The sequence below is a fragment of the Bactrocera tryoni genome, unplaced genomic scaffold (assembly GCF_016617805.1).
Source record: "Bactrocera tryoni isolate S06 unplaced genomic scaffold, CSIRO_BtryS06_freeze2 scaffold_11, whole genome shotgun sequence".
Classification (NCBI taxonomy): Eukaryota; Metazoa; Arthropoda; class Insecta; order Diptera; family Tephritidae; genus Bactrocera; species Bactrocera tryoni.
In genome coordinates this window covers 12881297-12895287 of record NW_024395824.1, presented here as the reverse complement: position 1 = coordinate 12895287, position 13991 = coordinate 12881297, and the positions used below count along the sequence as shown (strand labels likewise).

At 40.2% G+C, this 13991-nt stretch overlaps 1 protein-coding gene and 1 long non-coding RNA gene across 6 annotated transcripts in view; one reads left to right on the top strand and one right to left on the bottom strand.

The window, feature by feature from the left end:
* LOC120779494 (RING finger protein 11) overlaps positions 1 to 287 on the bottom strand; it is a 58242-nt gene extending 57955 nt beyond the window's left edge. The window contains exon 1 of one of the 5 annotated variants that reach the window (XM_040111781.1): positions 197 to 287. The gene's annotated coding sequence lies outside the window, so the exon portion shown is untranslated. The other 4 variants (XM_040111785.1, XM_040111780.1, XM_040111779.1 and 1 more) reach the window with 4 other exon arrangements.
* Positions 288 to 8671: 8384 nt separating this feature from the next.
* Positions 8672 to 9260, top strand: LOC120779919. Its single transcript, XR_005705762.1, has 3 exons — positions 8672 to 8862; positions 8926 to 9075; positions 9137 to 9260. It is a non-coding gene; the product is annotated as an uncharacterized LOC120779919 (long non-coding RNA).
* The last annotated feature ends 4731 nt before the right edge of the window (positions 9261 to 13991 follow it).

The window sequence follows — 13991 nt, the reverse complement described above, 5'->3', positions numbered from 1 at the left end:
ACCGAATATCGTTTTTATCTACTTATGCATTTTAAACACTTCTCACAAACATTAATAATAAATAACAATTTTACACTATTCACCATACGCCTAAAAAAACTTAAGATATTCGCAAAGAATATCGATTTTATCTACTTATGCATTTTAAACACTTCTCACAAACATTAATAATAAATAACAATTTTATACTATTCACCATACACATGAACAAACTTTACTCTCGTTGGAAAACTACTATCAACGAGTCTATCACTCATCAGAGTTCATTTTAACAAATAATTTGCGTTCAGACTAGAGATCGACATATGTGGAAGCTGTCGCAACTGGTTTGATATAATATTATAACAGATTTCTTGATGCAACTTAGAACTTGAGTGCGATCATTGGATTGTTAAATACCCATTACAGGCTACAAATACTGGGGGTATTCGCTTGCTTTTGCAAAATCCTTGCACGGTGCACGAATTGCATATATTTCCACTTGGTGCACCGGCCCAACAACAAACACACGCAGAAAATTATTTGCAATGGCTGTAAAGGCTGGGTTTTAGAATAACATCCTCGGATTTAGGGAATAAAATGGGTACCACTGGAAAGGTGACGTTCTCGAGATCACGAAAATATATATATATATAGTTGCCGCTGACTTATAGTTTTAAAGATATTTGCATTTAAAGTTGAAAAATTGATAACTTTTACATTGATAATTTGTATATTGTGAGTAACTTTTTCACTTATATTATGCACTTTTCACTTACTAACACTTCACTATAACGTTTCTGTATATTATATTTTTTTAATATTTCTGCGCCGCGCTCCAAAAAAATAACCATGGCAACCCCTTTCTTATTGTGCAAAAGCAGAGAATTGTAACTAAAATAAAATAATTAAAATAAAGCTATATTTACAACAAATATTAAAAAAATTAATATACAGAAACGTTATAGTGAAGTGTTAGTAAGTGAAAAGTGCATAATATAAGAGAAAAAGTTACTCACAATATACAAATTACCAATGTAAACGTTGTCAATTTTTCAACTTTAAATGCAAATATCTTTAAAACTATAAGTCAGCGGCAACTATATATGTATATTTTCGTGATCTTGAAAACGTCACCTTTCCAGTGATACCCATTTTATCCCCGAAACCCGGGGATGCTATTCTAAATTTTACCCGCTGTAAAATATGTCAGACCAAAACCCATGTATATTTGCGTGCAATATCATGCAAAAATATAATTGCAACCCTGTCATTTTACAAAAAGACATATTACGTCGTTAAATTGTTGAAGAAGGTAAGTTTAAAATAGATTTTATAATTTCTATTTAAATTATAAAGATTTGTTACAGTTTTTTTTGTTAAAAATGTATGCAGAAAGTGCGCCAATTCACAATAGCCATGCATAATAATCATTCACAATAAATTGACCGAATCAGCCGTTCATAAATCACCAGATTCTGCAATGGGTGCTGTCGTGCCCTTGTATATTTCGGTATAGTATTTTTGCAATTTGCAATCTTGCAAGAGCACCCCTACTATATTCGGACCGACATTGAAAACAGATTTCTATGTTGTGGAATCTAAGTCGTTCGGACCGACAATGTGTGTTTTCGATTAGTTTTCACTGACAGCTATCAATATCGGCATTCTCTTGCTCTTGCAAGATTGCACGATGACTCAAAATGCAAAAATCCTATACCGAAATATGCAAGGCCAAGAGAACACCCATTGCCGAATCTAATGACATATGACGGCACGAAAATAAACATGGGCTTTGGTCTGACATATTTTACAGCCATTGCAAATAATTTTCTGCGTGTGTTTGTTGTTGGGCCGGTGCACCAAGTGGAAATATATGCAATTCGTGCACCGTGCAAGGGTTTTGCAAGAGCAAGAGAATCCGCCTAATATGAGAATATCATGTGACAGCTGTATTTGTATATGGAATGTAAACAAATATCAACTGACAATTTAGGGCCGGCAAAATAAGTCTTCCAAACACATCGATTAAACTAGAGCAGGCGCCGATTATATTGAGTGGAATGTAAGTTTTCAAATAGTTTTCAGCGAAAACTGTGTTTTCGTTTGACATATTTTACATAACCGAAAACACAGATTTTGGCGCTACACAGATTATACAGGACAATTCCATGCCCACTTTCAAGGTATTATACCAGAATATTGTTTTATAATATTCAAGTTTGTGCTGAAATCCATATTAATATTATAAATGCGAAAGTAACTCTGTCTGTCTGTTACTCTTTCACGCCTAAACGGCTGAACGGATTTTGATGAAATTTGTTATGGTGATAGATGATAACCTAGAAATGGTCATAGGCTATAAATAATCACGCCATCGTTCTTAGGGGGTAGGCAGTAGGCAGGTAACTAAATTTAGTAAGTGATTTTTAGTCGTTTTTGTTGGGACTTTTGCTCTTTCACATCTAAACGGCTGAACGGATTTTGATGAAATTTAGTAAGGTAATAGATGGTTACCTAAAAACGGATATAAGATCAAAATGATCCTGTCATCGTACTTAGGAGGTAGGAATTAGGCAAAAAACTGAATTGAGTTAGTGATTTTTTTATGGATTTTGCTGGGAGTTTTGCTCTATCATGCCTAAACGACTGAACGGATTTTGATGAAATTTAGTTAGGAGATAGATAGTACTTAGTTACATTTTTATTATTAGGTAGTTGAGGTAGCTGTTAGATGTAGGTATTTTTTTAACCAATCATTCATATCTCTAGGTTTACTCAGATATGTATTATTCTTTATTTTTGCAGTCGCTTTCATTTGTTATTTCTCAATTCATGTGCATGTACATATGTATGTATGTAGCATATTGTTTATGCTACATGGTATGGATTTGTTTTCAAGTGCACATGTTGTGTGACCTTGGGTTTGTTTTAATGTGAGTACATTTACAAACAGTTGCTAAAATGTATTCTAAGAACCCATGGGTTATCATATGTAAACATTTTATCCTTAGTAATGCTTGTGTTATTGTTTGTTGAATGCTATTGTTTTGCATGACAATGCATTTTAAGGGGTCCCGGTGGTCTAGAACGCTCAATTAAGGGTGTTTTCTGAATTTTTTTTAAGGTTTAAAAAAAGAGCAATCAATTTAAAATTTTTACAGTTTATTTATACACTTATGAAAAGTACAAAAATATTTCTTTCTTAAGTAAAAAATTTTTAACAATATTAAAAATGGCGTCCAAAAAAAGCTATCTTAAAAAATTACTCCCGGTGCCATTGTTGATTTCGACTCTTCTGAACCTCTGAAACATAAAAACCAAATAAATTATTACTCAGTAGGAGTGCAGCTATCGCTGGTCCTACAACCACAAATAAAATTGAAAATTAAAAAATTTCACGCTCTTGAAGATCAGATTCTGAAAACAGCTATTTTTGGACCAGTTTTAGATCGAAAAAAAATCGAAGTTCTTAAGATTTGATCGTAGTCCCCGCGATAGATATTGATCTTATTAACACCCTATTAAAATTTCAAGTGATTCGGAAGGACAGTTTTTTTTATCATCAACGGCACGCCGAAAAAAGTAGTTTTGAGATAAATGAGTTGAAAGCAGGAATAAGGGATGTTAAACTTATTCCAGTGTGAGAGCGCCTCACAATTAGCGTTTTTTATAACATTTTCCGTTATGGCCACATTGAACAAAACAACAATTTTTGGGCATTTATCAACCCAATACCCAACATTTAGTACGAATAAAAATTACTAAATAGTGGTTATTTATTATATGGAGAAACTATTTAAATCTTTTTAAAGAATATTATAACAACTGACTTTTGTCCTTTCAATACCCAATAATAGGATTTAAGCTTGTTAGCTGATTAAATGTTTTTAATCATTTTCCATTGAAAATAAAGCTATGGTGCTTCAAATTACAAAACGTTCCATCAAATATCTTTAAATTTCACAAATTTATTTAATTTTCATTGTTTTATATTTTTTTTAAGTGGTCTTGAACGATGCAACAAATCCCTCCGTCTACACATTTTTTTGGTAAGATTTCAATCTAGCCATCGCTCGTTTCCAATTGATAAACGTCAAAACCTACTGAACTCGATTAGCTGTCAAAGTTCAGCAGGTTTTGACGTTTAGCAATTGCTCTTTCACTTCCAGTGAGAGAGGAGTTAAACATCTCTTTATCTCTGGTTTAAAGTATTCATTCATCGAGCGCCTCTACCGCGCGCTACCTGCTAAAACGGCTATAGAAGCTAAAATAATTCCTTTTAAAAATTTTACAGTATATTCTTAAAGGACTATACTTTCGAACCAAGCAAAAAAAAAATTAATTTTTTGAAAATTGAAAGAGCTCGAACTGCAAATGTAGCTAGAAGCAAATAATCTGAAGAGCAGACTCAGACGCGTCAGATGTTAGATTCTCAGCGCCACGCATCTCAAAGGGCCTCTGAGACGCTTACGCAGACTCAGGCCCGTCAGATCCTGGATGCTGAACGCCACGCATCTCAAAGAGCTTCTGAGACAGTGGAACAGACTCAGACACGTCGAGTTTTAGATGCCGAACGTCACGCGCAATTGATTGCGGCAGAGACTGACGAAGATTAACAAAGACGACGTCTTTTAAATGCTGAACGGCACGCAGAAAGAAGACGTGGAAGGCATTTAATGGCGCCGCTTTTGAGTATGACCCTTTGATCGACTATGTTAATCACCGATTGGTTATCATTGAGAGAATGGAAAAAAAAATGCAGATATTGTGAAGCACTGAAATGGAAAGAAGAAACTCCAGGTGTTTGCTATTCTGTTGAAAAGGTTAAAATTCCATTACTTGGCGAGCCAGAGGAACCTCTTAAATCTTTACTTTTATACGACTGTAACGAATCGCGCCGGTTTTTAAGCAGGATTAGAAAGTATAGTTCTTGCTTTCAGATTACGTCATTTGGTGTAGATAAAGAGGTCGTAATGCCTGGATTTTCAGCAACTTTTACCATCCAAGGATAGGTGTATCACAGGATTGGTTCCTTACTTCCCGCAAATAATGAAGAACCAAAGTTTTCGCAACTTTATTTCATGGGCGATGAAGAAAACGAAGCTGATCGCAGGTGTCAAGGAATCGACACGAAATCGAAAGGGATACTGTTTTAAAAATCCAGAGAATGTTGCGTGAACATAGTCGCCTTATCAATACTTTCGAAACAGCACTAGAAAGAATGCCGGGAGATGATTATAGGTTGGTGATGCAGCCCGATCGCACACCAAGTGGGGAACATGAAAGGCGGTATAATGCACCGTTAATAAATGAAGTCGCAGGCATGGTTACAGGCGAACAGTTTGCTTCCCGTGACATAGTTTTACAGGCCCGGGATGACACATTAACCAGGGTGCCTGATACTCATAAATTTTATGATGCGTTGCAATATCCGATCATATTTAGTAAGGGACAAGAGGGGTATCACTTTCAAGTTCCTCAAATTAATCCTGTAACAGGTCTTCCCTTGCATAACAAAAAGGTTTCATGCATGGATTTCTACGCCTACAACATGATGATATGAGAAAACAACTTTAACATTTTACTAAGACACAAGCAACTGGCCAATCAGTTTTACGTTGACATGTACGTTAAAGTTGAAAGCGAGAGGCTACGGTACTAAACTAAGAGCAGAGAATTACATCAATCTTCAAGACGCTGTGGCAAATGACATAAATTTAAATCCAAATAACTTAGGTCGCATGGTCATTTTACCGTCTTCATTTGTAAATAGCCCGCGGTACTTACACGAATATACTCAGGACGCGTTTGTTTATGTGCGTACACATGGTCGTCCTGACTTATTCGTCACCTTTATTTGCAAACCAGCCTGGCCCGAAATAGTCAATGAGTTTGTGCCGGGGCAAAGCGCAATAGATAGACATGATGTAGTCGCAAGACTTTTCAGACTTAAAGTTAAAAAACTAATGGATGTGATTAATAAAGGCCGAGTGTTCGGAGAAGCGCGCTGCTTTATGTACTCTGTCGAATGGCAGAAACGTGGACTGCCACATGTCCATATATTATTGTGGTTAAAAGATAAGATACGACCCGATCAAATAGATAGCATAATCAACGCTGAAATACCGGATCCTAACATTGACAAGACTCTCCATGACATTATTGTAAAAATTATGATTCACCGTCCATGCGGACCCGAAAATTCACAGAGCCTCTGCATGAAAGACGGAAAATGACCAAAAAAATTTCCTCGCAAGTTAGTGAAAGAGACCGTTCACAACGACCACGGATACCCGAAGTATTGTAGAAGAGCGCCAGCAGACGGAGGTCGAACAGTAACCGTGAAGCTCCGAAATGGTAGCGACGTTACGGTTGATAATAGTTGGGTAGTCCCCTATTCACCAATTTTATCAAAAATGTTTAACGCCCACATAAATGTTGAGGCATGCAGTTCAGTACGCGCCATCAAATATATCTGCAAATATAATATATAAACAAGGGTAGTGATCAAGCTATTTTCAATTTTTGAAATACTGATCTTGCGAATCTTGTAAATGAGGTACAAACTTATCAGTCTGGTCGGTATGTCAGCAGCAACGAAGCCGTGTGGCGACTGCTAGGATTTCCGTTGCACGAAAGGCATCCCACCGTGATACATCTCAGCGTGCATTTAGAAAATGGTGAACGCGTTTATTTTAATGAACACAATTTCCACGAACGAATAACTACTCCGCCAAAAACCACTCTCACTGCTTTTTTTGATCTTTGTATCAGAGATGAGTTTGCAACAACTCTTCTTTATGGCGAGGTGCCGAGGTATTATACTTGGGATGCAAGTAGGAAAACTTGGAAACGCCACATTCAAGGTACTTCTGTTCAGGATTGGCCTGGCGTCAAATTAGGAGATGCTTTAGGACGAGTTTATACAGTTCATATTAGTAACATGGAATGTTTTTGTCTACGCATGCTTTTACACCATGTGCGCGGACCTACCTCTTTCAATAATCTGAAAAAATATAACACACAAGATTTTTCTACATTTCGAGAGGCATGTGAGGCAAGAGGACTACTGGAGAATGATAACCATTGGGATGTGACACTGAAAGAAGCTGTTCAATGTAGATCAGCAGGCAAGATGAGAGAGCTATTTGCTGTATTAGTAGCGACATGTGGTCTTTCAAATCCTCAACAATTGTGGGATAAATACAAAAAAGATATGACGGACGATATATTGCACAGATTACAAGAGCAAAATCCCAATGTCACGTACAGTGATTTAATTTATAATGAGGGTCTGACAAAAATTGAAGACCAGGATAAAACAATTTCTGGAAAGGATTTATCAGATTATGGAATGAATAGACCACAGAGAAACTAGGAAATCAGTAGCGATATAATACGGGAACTAGATTACGATACTTCTTCCTTACAACAAAAATTAACAGAGTCTGTTCCACGTTTGAACCCAGAACAAAGGTTAGTATTTGACAATGTTGTCAAAAAAATCGAAGATGGTTTGTTTTTTTTGGATGTTCCTGGAGGCACGGGAAAAACCTTTCTTTTAAACTTGCTTTAGCCCAAATCCGAAAAGATAAAGGAAATGCTGTAGCAGTTGCCTCTTCCGGAATAGCCGCCACTCTGCTCAATGGTGGTCGAACCATGAAGAAATGCCAGTGTGTATATAATTAAAAACAACGAGCGTGGACGTATGTGTCAGCAATGTAAATTATTACTTTGGGATGAGTGTACCATTTCCCATAAAAGAGTAATTGAAGCTCTAGATCGGATTTTAAAAGACATCAAGAGTAATCCAAATATCATGGGGGGATGGTAGTACTTTTAGCGGGCGATTTTAGACAGACTTTGCCGGTTATCACTAAAGGCATCCCTGCAGATGAAATAAATGCGCGTTTAAAAGCGTCAACGTTATGGGTGCACGTAAAAAAGTTGATCTGTCTACCTACAAATATGAGAGTGCAACTACACAATGATGTACAATCTGGACAATATGCTGCTACTCTTCTTAAAATTGGAGAAGATAGTATGGCAAAAGGATGGTAATGGCATGACTACATTGGATCGTGAATTCTGCAATGTTGTGCATAATACAGACGATCTAAATAACTTCGTCTATAGCGAACTGCTAACTAATATGAGGAATAGAGAATGGTTATGTGAAAGAGCATTTTTAGCGCCGACGAATGAAATGGTGGGACAGATAAACGAGCAATTTATGTCACGCGTGGGAGGTGATTCTCTGTAGTCACTGTAAAGGATACTGAACAAGTAACATCATACCCTGTAACAGAATTTCTTAATTCTTTAGAACTGTTAGGGGAGTACCTTCAAACAAACTGAGGCTGAAAGTAGGCGTTTCTGTCCTTTTGATGCGGAATTTAGATGCACGAAGACTTTGTGTAATGGCACACGGTTTGCAAGTAACACACCTCGGTCGCAATATTGTAAAAGCAATCATTATGACTGGAATGGCAAAAGGAGAATGTTTTAATCCCCCATACATATACCCATAATTCCGACAGATTTGCAATTCCAATTTAAGAGATTACAGTTTACGCTGAAAAGCGCATTCGCTATGACGATAAATAAAGCTCAGGGGCAAACATTAAAAGTAGCCGGCATTAATTTAGAAAAGAGTTGTTTTTCTCACGGACAATTATACGTGGCTTGCTCACGTGTTTCAGAATCTCCATGTGTTGGCCAGAGAGGGAAAAACAACGAACATAGTTTACAAAAATGTACTATAGTAATAAGGCCCCTTATTTTTAGCTTCCTACATTATTATACTACTTACATTAAGTTAGTACATCCTACGTAGACGATGTTGCGGATGTCACACTGTCTAACATCGAGGGTTGGCAGGTAGGTAGTTAGTAGTACATATTTTAAACCGATTTACATTATTTACTTTTTATATTTACTAAGAAAACATTCGGAGCTATCCATTATGTGCTTAGGTTGCTTTTGAAGAGATTTTGATGTGAAGTTGAGGACCGCAACACGATAGTGGGACATTGTTGCAGGGGGACTTACAGCCGGGAGAAAACGAAAAAACTTATGCGGACGAAGTCGCGGGTAAAAGCTAGTATGTATATATATAAGAAATAAATAATGGCCAAATTTTTAAAAATTGCAGATACAAGGACAAATTTATCGCTTACTTGGGGCACTGTTACCATTACCTGATGCATATCATTAACTTTTACAAATTTTTTTATGGCCAATTCATATGCGGAAGTTGATAATCGTTGTGCTCACAATCCAACAGTGAAGAGAACCATTGTCCAAGATTTACAAATGTTTCTTTAACAGAATAACAATTTACAAACATGTACAAAATAGCATTGGATCGGATACCATCTGATAGTCATAATATTATCATTCGAAATACAAAACACCTGCCGATAAACACACCAAGAGTTCACCTACCATTGACTCTTGTCTTTGTGGGAGAAATAAACAATCTAGAGATATTATTATATCATGATACCCAAACAACATGACCTAGCCAGCGTAGTACCGCTGTCTTTTAATTCGCTGAACATGTCCGTGTCGTCATATATCTCGTACAGCTCATCGTTCCATCGGATGCGATATTCGCCGTGGCCAATGCGCAAAGGACCATAAATCTTTCGCCAGAATTTTTCTCTCGAAAACTCGTAACGTCGACTCATCGGTTGCTGTCATCGCCCAAGCCTCTGCACCATATAGCAGGACGGGAATTATGAGCGACTTAAAGAGTTTAGCTTTTGTTCGTCGAGAGGGGACTTTACTTTTCAATTGCCTACTCAGTCCGAAGTAGCACCTGTTGGCAAGAGCAATCCTGCGTTGGATTTCCAGGCTGACATTATTAGTGGTGTTAATGCTGCTTCCTAAATATACGAAATTATCTACAACTTCAAAGTTATGACTGTCAACAGTGACGTGAGAGCCAAGTCGCGAGTGCGACGACTGTTTGTTTGATGACAGGAGATATTTCGTTTTGCCCTCGTTCACTGCCAGACCCATTTTCTGTGCTTCCTTGTCCAGCCTAGAGAAAGCAGAACTAACGGCGCGGGTGTTGAGGCCGATGATATCAATATCGTCGGCATACGCCAGCAGCTGTACACTCTTATAGAAGATGGTACCTTCTCTGTTTAGTTCTGCAGCTCGAACTATTTTCTCCAGGAGCAGGTTGAAGAAGTCGCACGATAGGGGAGTCGCCTTGTCTGAAACCTCGTTTGGTATCGAACGGCTCGGAGAGGTCGCTTCCCGATCCTGACGGAGCTTTTCGTGTTGTTCAACGTCAGTTTACACAGCCGTATTAGTTTTGCGGGATACCAAATTCAGACATCGCGGCATAAAGGCAGCTCCTTTTCGTGCTGTCGAAAGCAGCTTTGAAATCGACGAAGAGGTGGTGTGTGTCGATTCCCCCTTTCACGGGTCTTTTCAAGATTTGGCGCATGGTGAATATCTGGTCGGTTGTTGATTTTCCAGGTCTGAAGCCACACTGATAAGGTCAATCAGTTTGTTGACGGTGGGCTTTAATCTTTCACCACAATACGCTCGATAGAACCTTATATGCGATGTTGAGGAGGCTAATCTAACGGTAGTTGGCGCAGATTGTGGGGTCTCCTTTTTTATGGATTGGGCATAGCACACTTAAATTCCAATCGTTGGGCATGCTTTCGTCCGACCATATTTTACAAAGAAGCTGATGCATGCTCCTATCCAGTTCTTCGCCGCCGTGTTTGAATAGCTCGGCCGGTAGTCCGTCGGCCCCTGCCGCTTTGTTGTTCTTGAGGCGGGCAATTGCTATTCGAACTTCTTCGTGGTCGGGTAATGGAACGTCTGCTCCATCGTCATCGATTGGGGAATCGGGTTTTCCTTCTCCTGGTGTTGTGCGTTCACTGCCATTCAGCAGGCTGGAGAAGTGTTCCCTCCATAATTTAACTATGCTCTGGGCATCAGTGACTAGATCACCTTTGGGGGTTCTACAAGAGTATGCTCCGGTTTTGAAACCTTCTTTAAGCCGCCGCATTTTTTCGTAGAATTTTCGAGCATTACCCTGTCGGCCAGCTTATCAAGCTCTTCGTACTCACGCGTTTCGGCCTCTTTCTTCTTCTGTCTGCAAATGCGTCTCGCTTCCCTTTTCAACTCTCGGTATCGATCCCATCCCGCACGTGTAGTGGTCGATCGTAACGTTGCGAGGTAGGCAGCCTGTTTTCTCTCCGCTGCGACACGGCACTCCTCGTCGTACCAGCTGTTCTTTTGCACTTTCCGAAAACCAATGGTTTCGGTTGCAGCTGTACGTATGGAATTTGAAATGTCGTCCCACAGTTCGCTTATACCGAGTTGTTGACTAGTGCTTGCAGCTTCTCGACGTCAAACCTTCCTTTTGTTTGGTGGCGTGCGTTTTTTGCTGCACAAAGGCGAGTGCGAATCTTCGCTGCAACAAGATAGTGGTCCGAGTCGACGTTAGGACCTCGGAGCGCACGCACATCTAAAACACTGGAGACGTGTCTTCCATCTATCACAACATGATCGATCTGGTTGGTAGTTTTTCGATCCGGAGACAGCCAGGTAGCTTGATGAATCTTCTTATGCTGGAATCTAGTACTACAGATAACCATATTTCGGGCCCCGGCGAAGTCAATCAGTCGTGGAGGCTGAATTTACCGACCGTAGTGCCAAATATACCTTCTTTGCCCACCCTGGCGTTAAAGTCGCCAAGCACGATTTTGACATCGTGGCGGGGCAGCTCTCATAAGCGCGCTCCAAGCGCTCATAGAAAAGGCGTCTTTGGTCACATCGTCCTTCTCTTCCGTCGGGGCGTGGGCGCAAATCAGCGATATGTTGAAGAACCTCGCTTTGATGCGGATTGTGGCTGAACGTTCATTCACCGGAGTGAATGATAGTACTCGGCGACGAGTCTCTCTCCACCACGAATCAACACCAAACTTGCGCTCCTTTATATGGCCACTGTAGTAAATGTCACAGGGACCTACTCGTCTCTGTCCTTGTCCCGTCCATCGCATTTCTTGGACGGCGGTGATGTCAGCCTTTATTTTTGCGAGGACTTCAACCAGCTGGGCAGCGGCACCTTCCCAATTAAGGGTCCGGACATTCCAGGTGCATGCCCTCAAATCGTAGTCCTTATTCCGTTTGCCATGGTCGTCATCAAAAGGGGGGTCTCTCATCCGAGGCTGTTTCAACGTTTTCATTGGTATTGTTTTTTTACGTGGCGGGTCCCAAGCCCAGCGCACAACCCTTGTAGGGAATGTTTCGCCTTCTCACTTTAGCTCGCCTTCGAACGGATGTTCTTAGGCTACCCAGAGGATACTTGGCCAAAGACCGGAAGTAGTGAGCTGCTTGAGCCATGTGTAAAAGAATCGTTTCTGGCCACTCCCAAGTGAATGGCGATCAGAGAACTTTCCTCACTTGCGTGAACTTCTACACATGACTCCATCCTCCCAGTACATATGTAAATATGTTAAATGATGAAATATCACAGTACCAGATGGACTGATATGCTACGCTATCATACATGGAATGCATCATCGAAATCGTTTCTGCTCAGTATCATGCGGAGACTCGTTGCATGCAGGACATACATTGATATATCAGCGTCTATTCTGGATAAGTAGGAGTTTAACGTGCTATAATATCCAGAACGAAATTGCGCTAGGGTCACTCGCGATTCTCGAGGCAACTCAAGCTACTTCGTCTGCGATGGGTGGTGGCTTGACTCCAAGAACGCCATTCACGGGAAGGGAGTCGGTGAAGGTGTTGATGGCTCCACTGTGAATGGCGGTCAGTACCTGTTGGAAGTCAGTTGCGTCGAAGTCCGGTCGTCGTCATCGACGTAGTCAAGGAAAGACCTCTTGATGCTCCTGGGAGGCGGTTCCGCTCCAAGCAGGTGGCTGGAAGGGTGGTTTCTGCGAAAACATCCCAGCAGGAACTGCTTGGAGAAGTTCATTTTGCTCTTTAACTGGGAGCATAAGCGTCTCAATATGTAGGTGTGCGATGAGAGCCATCAGGAGGCACTCCGTCGTGGTCCGGAGTGCAGTATTTTGACAGGACTGGAGTTTCCTCATCTGCGTACCACTGCATCCAGGCGACCATATTGGTGCTGCGTAGTTGAGGACCGGCCGGCCGATTGCCTTGTATGTTGCCAACAACGTTTCTTTGTCTTTACCCCATGTGAAATATTAAGTTCAAGTCTAAACTCCTTCGTCCAGTTCGTAAAAATGATCGCTGTGGATATGGTGGGGGAAAGTGTGAGGTTCCGTGCAGTGAGGAAACGAGAAATGTCGGAGAGGTAATTGTTTATTTTCGAACACATGCCATCGATTTTATTGCCCGACTTCAATATCGTGCAATCATCTGCGTACGAAGTTATGGAAACCCCTTCTGGTGGCTGCGGGAATTTCGAGATGTAGAAGTTAAGCAGTAACGGGGAGCGGACACCACCCTGCGGAGTCCCCTGTTTAATTCTTCTCAGCTTAGATGTTTCACCTCGAAATAGTACGGATGATTGACGACTGATCAGGTAATTCATGGCTGTTATTTCGGCGATCTAATCCCGTTTGGATCGGCAAGTGTTAATGTTCGTGGTCCGACATCGTTTATAAAACTGAGAATGTGTGCGACTTACCGTGAGGCGTGTCAGCTATTACGTTTACTTGAAAACGATTCGCAATGGGATGATACGCTCAAGGAGTCCGTAATATCTTCATCTCCGTATCAAATTCGTTCATGTTCCCACGAATCCGAAAGATTTGAGTTAAGTATATAGATGACATGTCTGAGGATGTTTTACATAGTGTGCGCCGCCAAATTTTGAATCCTTCACTACAAATAACTGCAGAATTTTATAAAAAGACATTGATCATGATAGGAGATATGTGTTTATTGATGGCAAATAAAGTATTGTCATGTTCGGGAATGGCAGAATCCCTTCATGTGCCCGATGCATTAAACCACGAGTTGCAAAGAGAACAACAGTACGA